Genomic DNA, 20,105 nt, shown 5'->3' on the forward strand with positions numbered 1-20,105 from the left:
GGACGATCACTCTGTGCTCTAAGTCAATATTGCATGAGGATTATTATGACACTGGAAAGTAAAGTGAAAAGAACCTCCAACAAAAACATTTGTTGAGGGGGTCAATTTAAAAGGAGTTAACTCTGTACATAGATGTTAAAACTGAATAAGCATAAGGGGCACTATATTTCCCTATGCTGAAAAAAGTAGTTTCATAATTTTGATTAACCAAAGATAAAAATGTAATTACGCTTCTGTTTCCTAATTGCAAGTGCACTATCCTGTGTGTGTCCAAGACTGAGAGATTATTGAACTTTGTAAGTTTCTTGATTTTTAAAAAATTGTGGTTTTTTTAAACATATTGAATATGATAATAAATGCTTTGAGCTTACAAGGAATTCATTATCATGTGTATGTTCTAAAAGGTTAAATGTATCTGTATTCTGAGTTTTGTTGAATATTTGCTCTGTGCCAAATTGTTATGTTAAGCATCTTACATGAATTTTCTATGTCAAACCTCATAAAACAGTGTGATGGATTTTTATCCCTTTTCCAGGTAAATAACAAAGAAACAATCAACAATTGAGCTTTACAAAAGCTAACCAATGTGCTCAATTTCATAACTACATATGGCTAGGTGGAATTTTGTGGTCAGTTCTATCTGATTCCAAAGCTCTGAGCCACTGTCTTTTAATTTACATTCCCCATTCTACCTAGCAACACATTAAGTAATTATCAGGTATTTAAAAAATGTTTTTCCATGCACTGTTCTTTTAGATAGAGAAGAGCAGCATTTGCTATTGGATTTTATGTTTATAGGGACCTTGCTTCAGTTTAGAAATATATAGAGTGTATATTGCAGGTCCCTCCCATGACTGACTTGTACACCTGCTCCATTTCTTTGACCTCAGGCATGCCACATAACACTTATGTGTCTGCCTCAGTTTCCCATCTCTAAAATGGAAATTGAGTACATCTTTCATGAGGTTGTTGTGAGAATTCAATGATTGGATATGTGAAAGGCAGTTAGAATATGATTTAGAACTAACATAAAATTAAATATTAATTACAATATATTTTATTAGTACATAGTTATGGTTATACTAATATCTTCATTAATGCTTTCATTGTTCAGTATATGTTTACTATTTATATTATATTATATCCATGTACTTTATTTATATTAATTATTACTATCAGTACATATTTCACCCCTGGTCATTTGATCTGAAATCTCTTCATTACCTGTGTATTCCTTTAGATCCTAGAATCTCTTTAGTTTTGTACGGTCTGCTAATTGAATGGAAATACCTCTAAGAGGAATATTAGTTTAGTCTTTATTTGCAATCTAATTGTGCATTAATATATCAAGTTGTGTCCTTTTCTACCCAGAGTCTGGAGAAGGGATTCCAGATGGATGAATTTAGCAGCATATGGTAGACACTGGAAAGAAGATGCAAGGGGGGACAATGGGCTAAAATTAGAGCAAATAGGCTGCCTAGGAAAACGAGACTTCCTTCTTCACAGTTTGGTTCATGTATTCCCTGGATTAACTGATATTTAATATATGGGGTGATTGTCCTCTCACACATGAAAACGCAACTTTCACTCATCCCCTCTGAGTACAAGTTTTTTGGATTTTTTAGCAACTTCAAGGATCAGGCAGTTAACTTAATAAGCTGACATTAAAGTGTTTTTTTGGCTGGAATTCTATAATTATATATTGTATCCTATAATTATATTTTGTATACATTTTCAATGTTATTTGAAAAATAAAATTTATTTTTATTAAAAATAAAGTCATATTCAATATTAGTACTTAAAATTTATGCTCATAATGGAGTATTGGGAAAATGCATTAAGTGGAAACAAAGGAAAATAGTCACTTACAGTGCCAATATTCAAAGACAAGCACACAACACTTTTTTGTATTTTTATTTTATTTTTTTATTTAAGTATGAACGTTTGTCCTGTTCTCTTGCTCTGTTACTTTTTTATGCATATGATAATTTTGTAATTTTTTTCACATATTAAATATTATACACATTTTTCTTATTGTTACATAATGTGTAAAACAATTTTAATGGCTGCATAAATTTGTTCAGTAGACGTGGTTTCCATATTTTATTTAACCATTTTTCTAATTGCTGCACACTTATTTTGTATGTAGTTTATATATTATTTTGATTTATTGTACTTATAAATAATACTATGATGAGCATTTTGTGTATAAACAAATGTATTGAGTCCTGAATGTGTGCTAGGTCCAGTACTGAATAAGTCATGGTCCAGCCTGTGAGGACCTTATAATACATTGGAAAAGATTGACAAATAAATCAGTAAACACCTTTCTCTGCACAACTTGGTAAGAGCTTTAATCTGATGTTAAAAATTTGCTTTTGAAGCATAAAGGAAGAGCATTTACCTCCAGCAAGGGCTTGAGACAACTACTTGGATGGAGTAATGCCTGAACCAAGACTGAAAGTTGAGTAGAATTTAACTGGAGAAAATAGTGGGAACAGAAGAACTTTTTTTCAAGAGGAAAAGAGATTGTGCAAATGTACATAGCTCTCTGAGCAATATGGACTAGTCCAATATGACAAGAGAAAAAAAGAAAAACAACTAGTAATAAGTTACATATCTTACTTGCTAGGTGCTGTGTTAACCACTTTACAATCATTAGCTTATTTAATCCTTATAACATCCTTCTGTAGTAGATATTATTATTATCTCCATTTTTAGATGAAAAAACTAAGGCTAAATCAAATTTTGTAACTTGCTCAAATACAGTCAATATGCAATGGATCTTGGATTTTACTCCCACAATCTAATTCCAGACACCAGCTTCAACCATCATTTAATTTAGCGGTTGGGGATAATATTGTGAAGGCCTCAAGCATTAAACTGTGTCCCCAAAGCAAAGAGAACAACTTAAAGATTTTCAGTAATACAGTAGTTGTCAGTAGATCTTTTGATTTAGAAATATTGCTAGGCAATTATAAAATTTATATGGAGCATGTAAAAATAAATGAATGGGTCTGAAATTAAGGAAGAGGTTTTTGAAATATATAGGAGAAAGTTTAAAAAGTAGGATAGAATTTATTGGGCTTAGTTATAGATTGGCCATGGATGTCTAAATTCATTTCTTTACAAGAAATTCCTAAAATACATGTGTTTGTTCCTAGGGTACACATATTTTTGAGAATCTTGAGTGTATTTTCAGAGGTTTCGTGTGTGTGTATGTGTGTGTGTATGCCAGTTATTAAGCTATTTTTTTCTCAGCCAAAATCCCTTTTATAATCTGCTTTGTGAGGCTGGGTCTGGTTCTCTATAAGCCATATTCCTCCTTTGCCAGCTGGATTTCTGTAAGATATTTCACCCTGGCAGGAATGTCTTGTTCTAGTATTCAGCATCTGTGGTGTGTTTTAACTCCAAGAACCAGCTTCACTGCACACTCTGGGAAGTAACAGCACCAGGTAGGTTCACCTGTTGTCTTGAGCCTGAAGGTCAGCTCTGTAGGGTGTCTTCTCCAAGTTTCAATGCCCCAGCAACTTCTTCAATTTGTCCCCAACTCTAGGAAGAGTAGTACATCTTTCAGTTCCTTATCTCTGTGTTACCACAGTATATTTTTTTGGCATTTACCATTCTCCACCTCTTTATATTAAATATGCTCTGATAAAATAACTGGTGTGAGTTTTATATTCCTGACCAGATCCTGACATACTTTTCAATTAGGTGATGACTACTTCTCTGTTAGCAGCAACATATTTCTGAATTAATTAAAGAAAAGCTTATCACAAGTAAAATATTGTAGAGGATGCTGTAAAGAGAAAAGTCCTCATAAGAACTCTATCACCTTCCATTTTTTCCATTAATCAATATTTAACAATGAACTAATACTCTTACCAATCTATTAACTAGAAAACATTTACATAGCCTATAGCTTTGAACCTAATCTGTTGATTTTTATTTTGGTGGGCCCTTACATTTGCATACATATCATCCAGACTTAAAAATCAATTCACTTCTTTGATTTATTAGTGTTAAAAATATTTCCAAAATCAAAGTTGTTTGGTTTGGAATTTCTAATAGTAAATTTGTCTTTGGTGAAAATACAGAAGATAAAAAGATGTTTAAACCTCTAAATATTATAATGGAATCTGAAATTATGTTAAAGTGAATGATAAATTTAAATGAAGCAGAAAACTAAGAGAGATATTAATAAGTTTCTGTTTGTTTAAGTACTTCAGCTGGGTCCAGAAAAATTTAAGATAGATAGCAGAGAGGCCATAGGTATCACAGAACAGACAAATAGAGCTGCAGAATGTTAAAAAGGGAGTTAAGCTACAAAAAAAAATACAGAAAACTGTATTTTTCCTCATTTTAATATTTCTAATACTGGTAAGTGAATTATAATTTATATAATTATTTAATATAGAATTTCTTTATTTTCCTTTAGAATATATTATTAGATTGCTGTTGCATTTTAGCATTTGAATGCATCTTAAAGTCAATGACGTGATGAAAATGAATATATATATTTATGGTCATTTATCCGTCATTTTGTATATATTTTAAATTTTGACTACCCCCTTACTCTTATGGATATGACTGATTTATTAATAGTACATATCATGTTATCTTTTTTCTACCTAAGTCTTCTATAGTAAGAAACTAACCTAACTCAAAGAAAGAGATAAAAAACTAAAAAAAAAAAAATTTTTAAATGTTAAGGGAAGGATATAATTTGGGAGGGTATGAATATATATAATTTTCCATGAAGCCTGATTTTCTATAAATGTATTTTCCCTTCCCAGTTATTAGGAGTTAAGGTCCTTGAATTAATCATGCTAAGTAAATTCCATTTGAAGAACTAAAGAACATCTAGTGAAAAGTATAAAGAATGAGCTAAAATGAGTTTCAGTAGATTTTCTAACATTTTCTTCCTTCGACTTAGTTATTTTCAGATGTTCACATATCTCTGGGACGCAGGCACCCCACCTTGGAGACCATTACATTGCAAAGGCCATGAAAAGATTAGTATAATGATTTCCTTTACATTATGACTCTTGCATTAACAAGATTTTGAGTTAGTTATTAATAATTTTTTTTTCCTTAGAACTGATGTGGAGGAAAATTTGGGATAAAGTTCAGTTGAGAAGAATGAAAAACATGAGTAAAAAATTATCTCTGTTTTCTTGAAGCCTAAAATCTAAAGGAACAAACTGACATGAAAGCACTGGAGTATAAAAAAGGCTTGATAGAATACACAAGAAAGAAAAGAACAAATAACTTGCTGTATGAATATAAGGGAGGAAGAAAATCATTCTGCCTGGAGGCCCAGAACCGATTTCAAAGAGAAGAGCCACATTTTCCCACAATATTATCAACCCAGTCCAATCCATACACTACTGTCTAAGTTTTTAGTGGTAGATCCTAGGACATTCTTTATCAGAGACATGACATTTTGATATTCTGGAATAATTAAAAAGAAACCAAATATGTCAGGATCACAGAATTTTTGTTAATTGTATTGAAAAATGGAAAGAATCAGCCCAAGAGTATTTTTACATAAACTAGAGAAAATCCTTTCTCTCACTGCTATATTTCACAATATCACTTCAATGTCAGCCTATTCTGCAGGACATCATGATGGGAGAGGAAATGTCTGAAACCTAAAGAATAAATCTCAATGCTACAGTGTAAGGGCAGTAAGGAAAAGTGAAGAGTTAACTTTGATCAAAGGGGTTTTCTAGTGCCTCTCAGTTCATACCATGCAGTTAACTGTCAAGCTCATCTAAACATTTCAATATAGAAGGAGACAGACATTTCTGTGTATTTAATAAGCAAGTGGGAAATGTCAATTTAATTAAACAAATATTTATAGATTCAAAAATATGCTAAGAACTCTGATCAGAGCTACAATGAAGACCTATTTCCAAGGAACTTAGAATTTACCTGAAGATGCTTCATATCTAGAAATCATCTGCCTGTCTATAACTATATTCCCAGGAAAAATCAGTATGGATACTTCAACTTCTGTTTTAATTGTACTGGAAAGTATTGCTCGTTTAAGTATCAGCTACACTTATAGATCCACTCCAGCCAAGAAGAATACTAGGAGAGTAGGGAAACTGACTCAAAAAAAGAAAAAAAAAAAGAGCAGCCTAATAAAAGATGTTATTGAGTCCCAAGCAAAGTTATAATTCTCCTGAGGTCTAGCTGTTTTGATTTTCAAAAAGTTTCTTCTTGTTTTTGACCTCCCTGTGTATTCTTGCCATAATCCTCAGTTTGTTGTGAACTAGTTCTTGCCAATAAATAGCTTTATAGTTAAGAAATGACTTGCTCTGGTGTTCACCCTCACTTTCTTTACTTGTCTTTGTCATGGGATTTTTCCTCTCCTAAGCCCTGTTTGTACTTGATTTTGTGGAAGAAGGTCCAGAGCAACTCATTTTCTCTTGCCTGCAGGGGAAGGAAGATTTACAAGGCTTGCATCAGTCAGTCAGAGGAGAGGTGTCAACTGGCCGATTGCTTCTAAGTCACTTTCAAATTGAAATAAGAAATAGCCTTTACAAGTTATTGTGAAAGCTTCTGCTATCCAAGGTTACCACTCTCAGTATTTAAATTTGCCCCTGAGAGCACATCTGTCTGGCTTTTCTCATAAGCCCCATCCCTGTAGCGCTAATGAGAACCTCATGCTTTCCAGTCTGAGAGCAGGATTTGGAATCATTTCTCCCTTGTTAATGTAAAGCGTGTCAATCTGGGCCCTATGCAGTATGATTGGCTTTTCTTGCTGCTGAATCTGGCTCGTAAGTGGTTTTGTATCATCTACAAGGTTTCATGTCTTAGTATCATATTGATTCTTAATTCCCTTAATACGAAGATACTAAGCTTCCTCTCATATCCTGGTGAGATCTGTAAGAGATAAAGGTGAGCTTTAAGAAAAAGAAAAAGTCCTTTTCCAAATGCCTATCTTTTCCTTGGTCTTACAAATGATTGTGTTTGGTAAGAGATTAAAGTTGGTATGGACAGCCAGCAAACACAGGAGTAGATTTATAGCCTCTAAAACAATACTTTCAAAGATTTCCTTTCAGAAAGCATAGCCCAGAGGCATCCCTTTGATTTTTCTGAGTCTCTAAGGAGTTGCTTCAGAAGCAAAGACATTATGCTTCTTTCCTAAAAGATTTTGATATTTTATGGCTTTATATGAAAATATTGAGCAGGAATAAATAGTCAAAGATCCTTGCAGCCTTTCCTTGTCTGAATTGTAGGCACGCTCGGCTCCAAAAAAAAAATTAAAAAGTAGCATCAGCTACTTGTATTCTTGTGACTTTACACAATTCATTATCACAGTTTACTGTGTAAACAGCCATTAGTCGCACACTTTCCTGTTCTTGGGAGAAAAATGAGAATTTTTCATTTGGGCAATTTTTCATGTGGGAAATTACGTATACCCACATTTTGGGAGGTGATAACTTAGTAGCAGGGAGAAATGAAACCAGTCGTCTACGCTTCCCCTAATATCAAGAAAGGTAAGTAAAAGAAAGATGTCACTTGAGGAAAGCCTTTAAGTCTTGAGTATTTTAGGATTTTGCCTATAATATTTTTACTAACTCTATGTAAAATTGTGAAGAGCTGCTCCGAGAAGAGGTGCAACTTTTGAAGTGTTCTGGATTGTTCAGAAAATTCTAATCACTAAAGAAAATTCCTTATGCAACACTGTCTTCCTATAATGTAGACAGTTATCTGCTTCACCCTCTAGAATGTGATCTCTATTAGAACAAGGAGCATCTTAGTTATTTGATATTATGTACAGTGAGTGCCTAACATAGCGTGTGCCAGGTAAATAGTAAGTTTAATAAATTCCGGTTGAATTGAAAAATCCTTGTTCAATTGTTGATTTCTTTTTGCAGTATTGAACAAACACAACTTTGTTTCTCTCTGTATGAATAATGAATCTAATTCAATTCTCTGTCCTGGTCACCTATCTAACCAGAGAATGGGGGTGATGGGCTATGCTTTAATGCTATTTTTCTGTGTTTGTTGTCTCCACCCCAAATTGTGGTTTTCTTGAGTGTAAGAACAATGTCTGTTTCAACTTTGTGTCCCCAGCATTGAAGACGTCCATGTAATACTTGTTAAGTGAAGGAGTGGAATGATCAGATAGGATAAAACCATGGTTCTTACACAGGGATTAAACTCCTGACATACGCATTAGCACAAAAGTCTAAATAATAGGCAGGCACAGTAATAGATATGACAGTTATGGCCCATTAATTGGTATCGCATGCAAAATAGATGGTGTCATGGATCTATATGGTCCATTTTATAATCCATTGTCCTTGACGTAAACTCATCTGTGAAGTGTTTCGATATTAATATATACCTTGTATAAGTATCAATCAGGCTCAGCAGCGTGAGACGTGCATGGAGCAAGCAATGAACAAGGCAGAAAGAAATTGCCAGTGGTTGATATTTTTTCTTGCTCTGTGCTGTTTACTTCAACTGTTCTCTTGTGAGAAAGATCCTTCTTTTCATGGTGAGAATAGCTATTATCTGTTGAGTAATTACACTATATCTGATGATATGCTGAGAACTTTACATGAACACCCTTGTGTAATTCTCTTCTCATGCTTATGAGATAAGTACTATTATAACCTCCTTTAAAGAGAAACGAAACAGAAGCTTTGAGTATTCAAGTATCTTATCCATTGCATAGCAAAAAGCAGGGTTGGAGTTGAAACACTTTTATTTTTCTGATGTTATAGTGAAAACCCCTGAGTCTTCTATGTTAAATTCTGCTGATGGGGCAGTAAAGCCTGTGCTGTGTGATCATAACAAGTATAACTAGGGTCAGTGCCTGAAAGTTACAGAGGGAAGAGTTCCACTTCAAAGAAAGAAAGATATTTCCAAAGACTAGAGCTATCCAGACAAGGTTCTCTTTCTAGCATAATGCCTGATGCGTCATAGATGCTAAATAAAGATTGATCACATGGGGCAGGTCACCTCCAGATGCAGTGAGATGATTCACTGTAACTCTTTAAATTGAAGCTGAACAAATCTTTTAGAAGTGGGGCCTTGCATCACAAGATTAAAATTAAATAATCTCTAAGTGGTTTCCAAATCTGTGATCTAATTAGCTTACAACTACATGACAAACTAGAATAAAAAAAAAATAAGAGAGGAGGGAGGTTGAAAAAGAGAGGGAGGGAGAGAAAGAAAAAGAGAGTTGCAGGATCTAATATTCAATTATTTCTAGGAACCAGGAGTAAATAGCCTAAATTCTTACAGATTTGCCAAACCTGTTTTGATGGGTCATCCTACCTTGAAGGGAGGTAGCAGGAGATGTATCCTCGATTTATACAAGAAGTTGAGGTAGTGATGGAACTAGTCAAGCCTCCCATGAGTCCCCCAAATAATTCATAATTAGGTTCTCCACAAATTCCCCTTTCCCTATTGCCACATGTAATGCAATGAAAGCCAGCACACAGCTTTCTAACCTCCCAGGGTCTGATTGCCCCATCCTCATGTAAAAGAGTATTCTCCTGGTGGAGTTCTTCAAGAGTTTCAGAGTTTAGAAACCAAGTCAACTGTCAGCAAACTTTCTCAAATAGGTTTGAGGTTATATTCAGCAAGCCAGCCATCTGGACAACTGAGAATCAGTGTTCACTTTGCTGTTCCTTTGCCAGTTTTGTGTAACATACACCTGCTTCTGTGCTGATCAAGGTTGACATTTATTCAGTGCTTTTGGATCTTCTTCCAACAGAAGAGGGTCTAGACTATTTCAATAAAATTAATTAAGCTGGCTAGCGTGGCATAGATTATAAAGTACTATATTATTTCTTACTCAGGCAATTCATTGGCTGCTTTTCTTGTTTTGATTAAACTACGTTCACCAGAGAAAAGTCTCTTTGATTTAGATTTTTGAAAAGAGACATCATTGCCTCTAACTAGGACCTAACTCCAAGGAACTTCCAATTTCTTAGCATATAACGCCACTTCCCTTTAACTGTTATCTTTGTTGCCAGCCCACTGTGAATGTCTTGATCATGATTGATTTCTTCGGGACCATGAGTTGATTAAAGTTCCAATTGCTGAATGATACAGGCAGGGAGGCCTTGTCCATTGACTAGCAAGATGTATGATGTGGATACGAATCTTTCCCCAACTCTGGGGAACTTTGCTCGCACAAGACAATTATAAATGTCCAATGCGCTAAGAGCTAAAGTTCAGAACGTAACAAAAATTCCATATTTGGGTAAGAATATGCACACCAGTGTTGAAAAAAATAAAATTTTAGAACAGTGGAAGCTAATATATACAACCGAAATTTTTACTAGTTACGGAGCGGCTATCACTTGCAGGGTGCTGTGGTAAATGCTGTGAGGTGACACCCAGATCTCCCTTTAGCATGAAGTGCCTAGCTGCTGTGAGTATAGGCTGCTAACCCACAGCTGATTACTTCCCTGGGAATTGCTTTAGTGGAAGCAAGCTTTCTTGCCCAAGTTTGTAGGCTGTCCAGCAGGGCAGACCACACCCAATGAATGGTCCATGCAAGAGTATAATGGGCTGCTCCCTTTGTCTCAAAGTGGGCAACTCTGAAGCTCATTTCTAGAACACCCTGGGTGATGAGCGAGGTCTCCATTGCAATTGTGTGTCATAGCTCAATATTCTTCCTCTGGCCAGCCTTGCTCTCCTACTCCTTTAGAGATCTTGTTGCTAAGACTCTTGCCCGATAATGTCCTGCTTATAACTCTCCATCTGGGAGTTGTTTCCCAAGGAAGCAACTTGATCTAAGAAAAATACTCTTCTTGGTACTAGATGGTAATAGAGTTGGTTTTGCTTACAAAGGTGGACACTGATGTACCTCTGCTTACTTACAATGGTCTGGAATAGACAAAATGATAAGTAACTAACTATTCTATAAAAAAGAAGCCACTCGTCCCCCTGCAATGCAGAATTCTGCTGTCCCTTTTCTTTGTTTCCGTGGTATTCCATGCAAACTTATACTTCTATTGTATTCTATTCTAATTTCATTTTGTTGTTGTAAGTCTCTTGAAAAAAGTTGTGAGCATTTTGGAGGCAAGGATTTGTCCGGCATCTGGAATGCTGCCTGCAATATGGCAGGTGCTAAGCAGTTGGTGTGGAATGAGGAATGAATCAATGAACAAAAGATAGGTAAGACAATTTGAAAGTTGAATGCAAAAAATATGCATATAGAATGATAAAAATTCAGAGAAGAAGTGGAATTTAGATTTGGCCTTGAAGAAATTTAGCAGTTTGGGGGCATATGGGTATTTCAAACTGAGAAAGCAACATTGACTGTCACACAGAAATAGTGATTAAATTACATATTTGTGTCATAATAATGAAAGCCTATTCAAGCTAATTTAAGGAACAAGGCGTCTAGAGACTAGACCTAGAGATTGTCATACTGAGTGAAGTAAGTCAGACAGAGAAAGAGAAATACCGTATGATATTCCTTACATGCAGAATCTAAAAAGAAATGATACAAATGAACTTATTTACAAAACAGAAATAGACACAGACTTAGAGTTGAACTTTTGGTTACCAGGGGGGAAGGATGGGAGAAGGGATAGTTAGGGAATATGGGATCAACACATACACACCGCTGTATTTAAAATGGTTAACCAACAAGGACCTACTGTACAGCACAGGGAACTCTGCTCAATGTTATGTGGCAGCCTGGATGGCAGGGGAGTTTGGAGGAGAATGGATGCCTGTACATGTATGGCTGAGTCACTTTGCTGGGCACCTGAAACTATCACAACATTGTTAATCAGCTATACACCAATATAAAATAAAAAGTTAAAACAAAACAAGGAGTCTTTACTGAAATACAACAATGTATTTCTTGGAACCGCCAGCCAGTATTTCAATAGCATTCCATGAGGGCTTAGAACCAGGAATTTTAATATCGGAAACATCAGTTGCTTTGATCGTTTCTCTAGAAAACAAGCTCGCATCTCTTTTGCCTGCTCACTCTTTTGTTTCTTTGCAACCCTTTACCTTCAGGCAACTTTGACCCCTCCATTCAAGAACTGAAAAGAGATTATATGAGGCTGTGACTAGGTGAAGAGAGATAATTGCCCCAGCAGTGGCCAGATAACAATTCCTGATTCAGTTTTTGTGGTCAGCAGGGGTGGTGGGAGATGCTTTGGTAATGGAGCATAAGCTAGCGTATGATGGGCAAGAGGAGTGGATATGACAGACGAGGAATTCTGGGAGGCATTTGCTAAGGTGCAAACTCATCGTGGTTAGAAGAATGTCCATTCTAAATAGGTAATTATTACGAAATTCAACAATTTGCTTTGTCAAATTTTATAATCCAGGGTGTGTGTGTGTAAAACATCGTGGATTAAATATTTCAATTGTGGCAGCAGACTTCTGTTCAAGATTATGTTTAGATCAAACTAACATTACAACCATTCTGAGCTCCTTGAGTGAATTTAAATGCTAGCGAGGAGGGCGTCCCTGGTGGCGCAGTGGTTGGGAGTCCGCCTGCCGATGCAGGGGACGCGGGTTCGTGCCCCGGTCCGGGAGGATCCCACGTGCCGCGGAGCGGCTGGGCCCGTGAGCCATGGCCGCTGAGCCTGCGCGTCCGGAGCCTGTGCTCCACAACGGGAGAGGCCGCAACAGTGAGAGGCCCGCGTAACAAACACACACACACACACATGCTAGAGAGAAGTCGTGTTAAATAGAGGACCTAGCTTTGTAAGATGACTTTGTCCAGGCTAAAGAGTTGCCACATATAATCCTCAAAAGGGACAGATTTCAAAACGAGCAGCATCTGTAGAAGCTTTATATGTGCCAAGACCCCAAAATATGAGAGTGAACAAAGCATTACTTTTTATCTTCAAAAACTTATAGACTAGCATGTGTCAGTGACAGAAGCTCTAGGGGAGCAGTGACACGTAAACAAAATATTACAATATGCTAAGTGACGTGACAGAAAGAACAAAGTGCTCTGGGAGCGACTCTCCCTGTAAAGGTCAAAGATGTCTCAACAGAGGAGGTGGCATTGGATCTTAAATAACAAGTAACATTGGCCAGATGGAGAAGCGGGGGGAAGGAGAATTCAACAAAGGGAACAACATGTGCAAAGCCAGGGCATCATAAAACATCCTGAAATGTTTGTACAATGAAAAAAATTTTTTTGGAAAAAATTTAGTAACAAAAACAAAATAGGTTATTTTGGTGTGTGTGAGCATGGTAAAGAACGGGTAGAACGATGTGACAAGAAGGAGGATGTCGCCAGAAGCCACTGAGAGACAGTAACTTCCAGTTGACCCACAAGCTGGACCCCGGCAATTGGAGGCTTCTCATCCCCTGACCTGTCTGTGGAATATCTGCTCTCTCTACCATTTCCACAGTGGGAGGTGTTTCCAAGGATGTGTTCTTTTTTTCTTTTTCGTTGCACCCTGCGGCATGTGGGATCTTAGTTCCCCAATCAGGGATCTAAGCTGTACCCCCTGCTTTGGGAGCACGGAGTCTTAAAGCACTGGACCACCAGGGAAGTCCCAACAAAGACATAGTCTTGAGAGAGTAAGATGTTGTTGAGACCATCAGGAGAGTGTACATGACTGAACTTTATAATCTATGCCAAACTAGTCAGCTTAATTCATTTTATGAAAAAAAATCTAGACCTTCTTCTTAGCCTCTATATAAACTTTTAACATTCTGATGGGCGAATGCAGAGATCTGCTAGTCTTGTGGCTGGCTGACAGAGACAAGAGCCATGTATATAAGTTCCCTTGCTTATGAAAACTACCACCCACCAATCTGGAATGGTTTGCCTCTGTCTTTGGCCTCTCTCTGCCTTTCGTGTACAAGGGCCAGTGTGTAAACCAACAAGAACTTTGAGAAGTTTGGAAGGATAAAAGAATTCCCGTACTTTATCAAAGCACTCTGGATGAAAGATTTTTAGGCTACTGGATGCCAATAAGAGGGAGGAAGGAGGAGGGAAAAGAAGGAGAGAAGAGAGAAAGAGGCGCAGGGAAAGATTTCCAGTATGAAACCTTTTAAAAGAGGACTAAAAGTGAAAAATACTTGAAAAAGTCTGCTCATTTCCATAGAGCAATAGGAAACCACTCCTCTGCAGTATGTGAATCTCCTTGCTGCAAATGGCAACTCAGATTCTTGTTTAATGATATAAATCAAAGGACACTTATGCATTGAAAACTTTATCTATAGGATGCCAAATAGTCTGGTCATATTTTCTCATTGCCTTTTCTTTAAGATCTTCAAAATAAAAATAAAAACAAAAATTAAAAGTTAGCTCAAATGTCCTGTGTGCATAATTCACCCTGAACACAATTCTTTTCAGAAGGGAACAGGTCCCTGTGTACCACCAAGGGGCAGCCGGGCATTGTGGAGAAGGACATGTAATCTGGAGCCCTAAATCCTGGGTTCAGAATCCTATAGTTCTTCTCCTTTATCTTCCCCTTGTTGTCGTTGTTGTTTGTATATTATTATTATTTTTTTGATGTCGAATTGACTCACAATATTATATTGTAAGTGATTCGATATTTTTATAGATTATGCACACCGTACAAAGTTATTACAATATTAGTAACTGTATTCCCTGTGCTGTACATTACATTCCTGTGACTTTTTTATTTTATAACTGGTAGTTTTACCTCTTAGTCTGCTTCACTCCTTTTTTACAATCACCTGAGCAACATATTAGTCTCTCTGTGCCTCAGCTCCTCATTTATAAAATCAGAATAAGAAAAGTACCTCTTTCCTGGGATTGTTGGGATTAAATGAGTTAATATATGTGAAGGGTTTGGAACAAAGCCTGGCACATACTAAGTGTTAGGTAAGTTTTCCTTATTATTGTAAGGTGAATTTTTATTTTTATTTTTTTTGCGGTATGCGGGCCTCTCACTGTTGTGGCCTCTCCCGTTGCGGAGCACAGGTTCCGGACGCGCAGGCTCAGTGGCCATGGCTCACGGGCCCAGCCGCTCCGCATCATGTGGGATCTTCCTGGACCGGGGCACGAACCCGTGTCCCCTGCATCGGCAGGCGGACTCTCAACCACTGCGCCACCAGGGAAGCCGTATAAGGTGAATTTTAAAAAGCTTTTGTTTCCTGCCTTCTTTTCAACATCACTTGGCGTAAGTATAGTTCTTTGTTTCTCCCTTAATGGTTTCTCTGTGTCTTTCAAACAAACCCTATTTTGGGAAGAAATCTTCCAGATAAATGGCTCCTGACTGACTTGAAGAATGTCACTTCCTGCTGGGGCGACAGGACAATTCCTAGTGATTGACCCTCAGTGACTCTCCTTCCCTCCTAACAGTTCTCAGGTTGCAGCCAAACCTAGAAGAACAAAAGGTTTAAGGGCAGATGATTGGAAACGCTAATTGTAGCCACTAACTTTGGCACCTCCTTGTATATATGGTCTTATACTCTTCATTAGACATTATCCATATGCAGGTCTTGTCTTCCCAAAGAATGTCAAATTTTTCACAGGCAGATTCCTCCCTACTTTTCTATTTGCCATCATACCTGTCAGCCTGTTGGCCGAAAGCAGGTGTCCAGCAATACATGCTAAATAACACTCAATTGTAAAGCTTTGGAATGCAGATTCACTCGTTGACTGATTTATACGATAGCGTATCTATATCTTCTGTTGCACTGCCCGTTTAAACGTTTCAAAGCCCCCCATTTCCTTTAACCACAAACTTAAATTTCTGCAGATTTTCCACAGTCTGCATAATCAATTCTACTGCACCCATAGTTTACTATAACAACAATATAACAGCTAATATTTACTGATTGCTTACTAGGTGGTGAGCATTGTTCTAAGAAATTTATCTTAATTTTGTTATTTATTACTCACAATAAGTTTGTGAGCTAGGTAATATTATTACCCTCATCTTATAGATGAGAAAACGGAGGCACGGTGTTTTGAAGAAACATGGCCAGTTCAGTTACGCAGTTTAGCAAGTAGAGCTGGGATTTGAAATCTCCCCAACCCCCAAAGAGTGATTCTGGTTTTCCCAACTAAATTACTATCCCAGTGCATCCACAGGCAAACCAGTCTTTTTTAGGAATGTACCATTATCATTCCCCTCTCCCTACTTTTACTCCTATTATTTCCCTGACGATAAAAGGCAGGGTATCTCTATGACTCTCTTTTGGTTTTTTTTTTTTGATTTTTCTTTTTCAGGAAATAACTTTTTACTTTCTATTGGAGTATAGTTGATTAACAATGTTGTGTTAGTTTCAGGTGTATAGCAAAGTGATTCAGTTATACATGACTCTCTTTTGCTGTCTACTACTAACAGCCCTCCCAATACTCAGACCATAAAGTTTTTCCTATTATCTTAAATATTCTGAACATATCTTTCTTATATATGTTCTACCAAGAGTTTCCTTTGCTAGGCTCGTCTCCCTGGAAATATATCCGTCCTTCCTCCACTTTATAGCACTGAGCCCAGTGCTAAACCCGTATTCAACGCTCAATACAGACAAAATGTGGTGGATTCTCAGTGTAATTGTAAGCATACTGGATCCTGAATTCCATTATCAAATAGCAACCTGGTGGGATGTTTCCACCCACGACACACGAAAACTCTGACACACTGAAACTACTTTATCCTGTCTCTGTGCAGCTCTCCATGGTGGCAACTGCAGGTACAAAAGTGGATTGCCAGACTGCCGTTAACTGAGGAAAGCACACACTAGTGACGGGCATACTTCCGTGTAATTAAATGACACCTATCGTAGAGCGACACATCAATTTCCTCAGGAGTGAAAAAAAAATCACTCATATTTAGAGAGTCTGTATCTTTTCCAATATCTATTCTAACCTAGATGATAGGCAGGCTGGAGATGATGTAACAAAGAGCTCGGAGTCACAATGAGCAAGGTATACACACTGTCTCTAGAATCAGTTTTAAAAAGTTATTTAGTCTTACGTGTTTGCTTTTTCTCTCAGCTCCAGCGGTAAAGGTCTGAATTTCGTAACTGCAATACCCCTGCATCCAGCGTGCCTGTCAGAATTCCCTTTGGTAGCAGTTAGCATTTATTTTACAAGCCTTTGTTTGTTGGGAGAAGTTTTGGCTGGAATAAGCTAAAGTAGAGAGTGGGGCAACAATAAATGGATTCAAAGTTGAGCAAAAAATTAAACTCTATGACATTGTAAAGCAAACTAGTCTATGTTAGAGATGTTTCTCCAGAAGCTTCTATTGCTTTTATATCTGATGTTTTTAATCTAGACTCAAGGCCAAGAGTCCTTGCTACCCCTACTCACTGATTCCTCCTTGTGAAGTAACAAACACACAGAATAAAAATTCGGGAACTGCTTTGTAACAAGGTTGACATGTGGTTAATCAAGTTTCATGTGGACTTTAGAAAAAAGTTTATACAACCTGCTCAAAAATAACAAATGAACATATGTCAAGAATCAAACAAAAACCAGAGCTGAAAAAGAGAGAACTTCAGAGATTCTCTTTTTAAGTGCATTTATGATGAAGAGGATTAGGTTAGAAAAAACACCAGTCTGGTGGGCTTTCGACTGAATTGCAGTTTAACTCAGGGCCAAATCTGTCCCCCTGCCAACTGTATACTGGGCTCTATCAGCGACCTCTGCCACTTGATGGAGTTAAGAGCACATTGGGACATAAGGTTATTGAAGAAAAGTCAAAGGTTGATCTCGGTGGTTAGAAACCATTAGGGATTAGAGCAGGAGTGTGAATGAGCAGGAAATTTTAAAAATGGCCTGTGGGCCCTGTCACTTTGCATCTTGTCTTGATTTAATCTCTTTCTGTGGGTTATCCACGCCCACGCCCCATTCCCTCAAGCATTATTCTACTCTTTTGTGTCCTTAAACCATCTCTACTCACATCTGTACCACATAATTGAGACCACATAGGAACCAAGTAGGGATGATGTAAAATTCCTATGTTTAAAAAAAAAAAAAAGCGTATGTGACTTGAGTTAAAAAAAAAAAATAGTGCTAAGACAGGATTCAACCTTAAAACACACTGAATCAAATTCTCCCAGGGCAGACGTGGCTTCCTGGGGAAAAGGAAACTTACTGTGTTTACTATGGAAAGCCCTGCCAATTCTTTTATGCCATCAGAAGTGGCTTATGCCTAAGAGTATAAATCATCGACTCTTTCAGCTAACACAGTCATTTTCATTCATGCTTCTACATCTTTATTTATGTTTCTTCCCAATGCCCCTCTTGATTATCTTTCCTGGTATTCTGTATTCCATGCCTAAGCAAAAACTCTTATGGTACTGGAGCATTGCTTCCTCTGGAAAGCTACGTCAGCTCCAGTTTCGTCAGTCTCTGACTCCTCTGAACTTCCAAAGCACAAGTTATTTTTGCCTTTTCGTCCTATGGACACTTCACATTCTGATGTAACATACGAGTCCCTCTTAGAAAGAATGAAAAATGTTTTTTAAATTCATAACACACAGGGGATTATAATAGAAACCAGTGTATGGAAATACAGTTATCAAAATATTTTTAAAATTTGTGATATAATATATGATTCTTTATTAAGGAAAAGATCTAGTTGAAAGTCTAATTACTATAATGTCAAAGTATGGTGGCTTAATACTTTAAAACATCTGCAACACTGAAGTATGATATGACAAACTAGAAATCTAATGACAACTCACGAGTATTGCTAAGACCACCGTGTGTGTGTGTGTGTGTGTGTGTGTGTGCATGTTTGTGTGTGTGTGTGTGCGTGTGTGTGTGTGTGTGTGTGTGTGTGGTGTTTTCCTACATTCATAATGGAAGAAAATGCAAGATTTCAGTTAGAGCCTAGTGAATATTCCTGAATTCTACCAGGTTGAGAACCCCTGATTTATAACTTAGAGAAATTCCTTATCATCTGTCTTATTATTGCAACTAGTTGGTAAAATCATGATACTGACACTCATTTTCTTTATACCTTCTTCAGAGAAGAGACTAGTTCTTAGCCCTTTGTAGTAGCTGAACCAGAAGTTTTTGAGCATAATGAAATGAAATTAAACACCAACTTATGTGTAGCTAAAAATGTGCCAAGCCAACCACAAGCATTCCCAGAATTAGTTTTATTTTTCTTTGACATAATTTCTATTTTGCTTTGTAATATACGTCATTGCTTTCATTCCTGTCTCTTCTGGTAAATTGTGTATTCTTAGGGATGGATTCTGCAACAGGTTCTCTCTGTTCAGGTAATGAGAGCTTAAACGCAAGTGGCCATAATAGGACATCTGTGGAATAGGTTAATATAATATAATGAAAAGGAAGAATTGACATATTTCTCAAGAGAGTAAGGAGAGCCAAAGTTTGATGCAAGATTTTGGACTAGAGATTCTTGGAAAATTAGTAAGAAAGCTAAAGTACAATGAATGTGGTTGGGGGCTCACAACATAATATTCTTTCATTCCTTTCTCAATTGAAATTACAATGTCTTCCTCCTTTAGAATACAACACAATCTGTAATCATATGAAAGGTGAACTATGATAATACAGAAAATTGGCTTTGAAAATTCTAAAACATGAGTCACATTTCCACATAAGTATTCTGAAGAAACCATATTTTTTTCTTTCAATCATAGTAGGTAAAAACAAGATCAACTAAAATCACCATCTTGTGGTGAGATTTATGCTCATATATTGTACTTTCCATCTTTATTCTGGAAGGTGGCAGGTAGGGGCTTTTGGTGGGAATTTAAAACATAGAAGAAAGGGATGTTGTGATGTTTTCTTCATCTATTCTATGTAGGATTATCCATGTTGGACAATTAGAATTAAAATATATCTTTCTAGGGAGATAAATTTATGTGTGTTGAACTTGCAGTGTTGAGACCACATGCAGATCACTGGGAAGTTAGGAAAAAAGGACTGGAATTCCAAAGAGAATTAAACAATTGCTTCCTTGTCCAAGAATGTAGATATTTTTTGTTTGCCATACTTTACGTAGTGCAAGGTATATTAATCGGAGTTTCTATAATGTAGTCGTTAAGAGCATAGACTCTGGAATTAAACAGACTGAGTTTATATTTCAACTTACTACCTATAATACACTTAGTATGATGTCTGGACCATAAAAGGTACTCAATGAATATAAATATATTGTTACTGAATGGTTGAC

The sequence above is a fragment of the Lagenorhynchus albirostris genome, chromosome 17, assembly GCF_949774975.1.
Source record: "Lagenorhynchus albirostris chromosome 17, mLagAlb1.1, whole genome shotgun sequence".
In the NCBI taxonomy this organism is placed as follows: Eukaryota; Metazoa; Chordata; class Mammalia; order Artiodactyla; family Delphinidae; genus Lagenorhynchus; species Lagenorhynchus albirostris.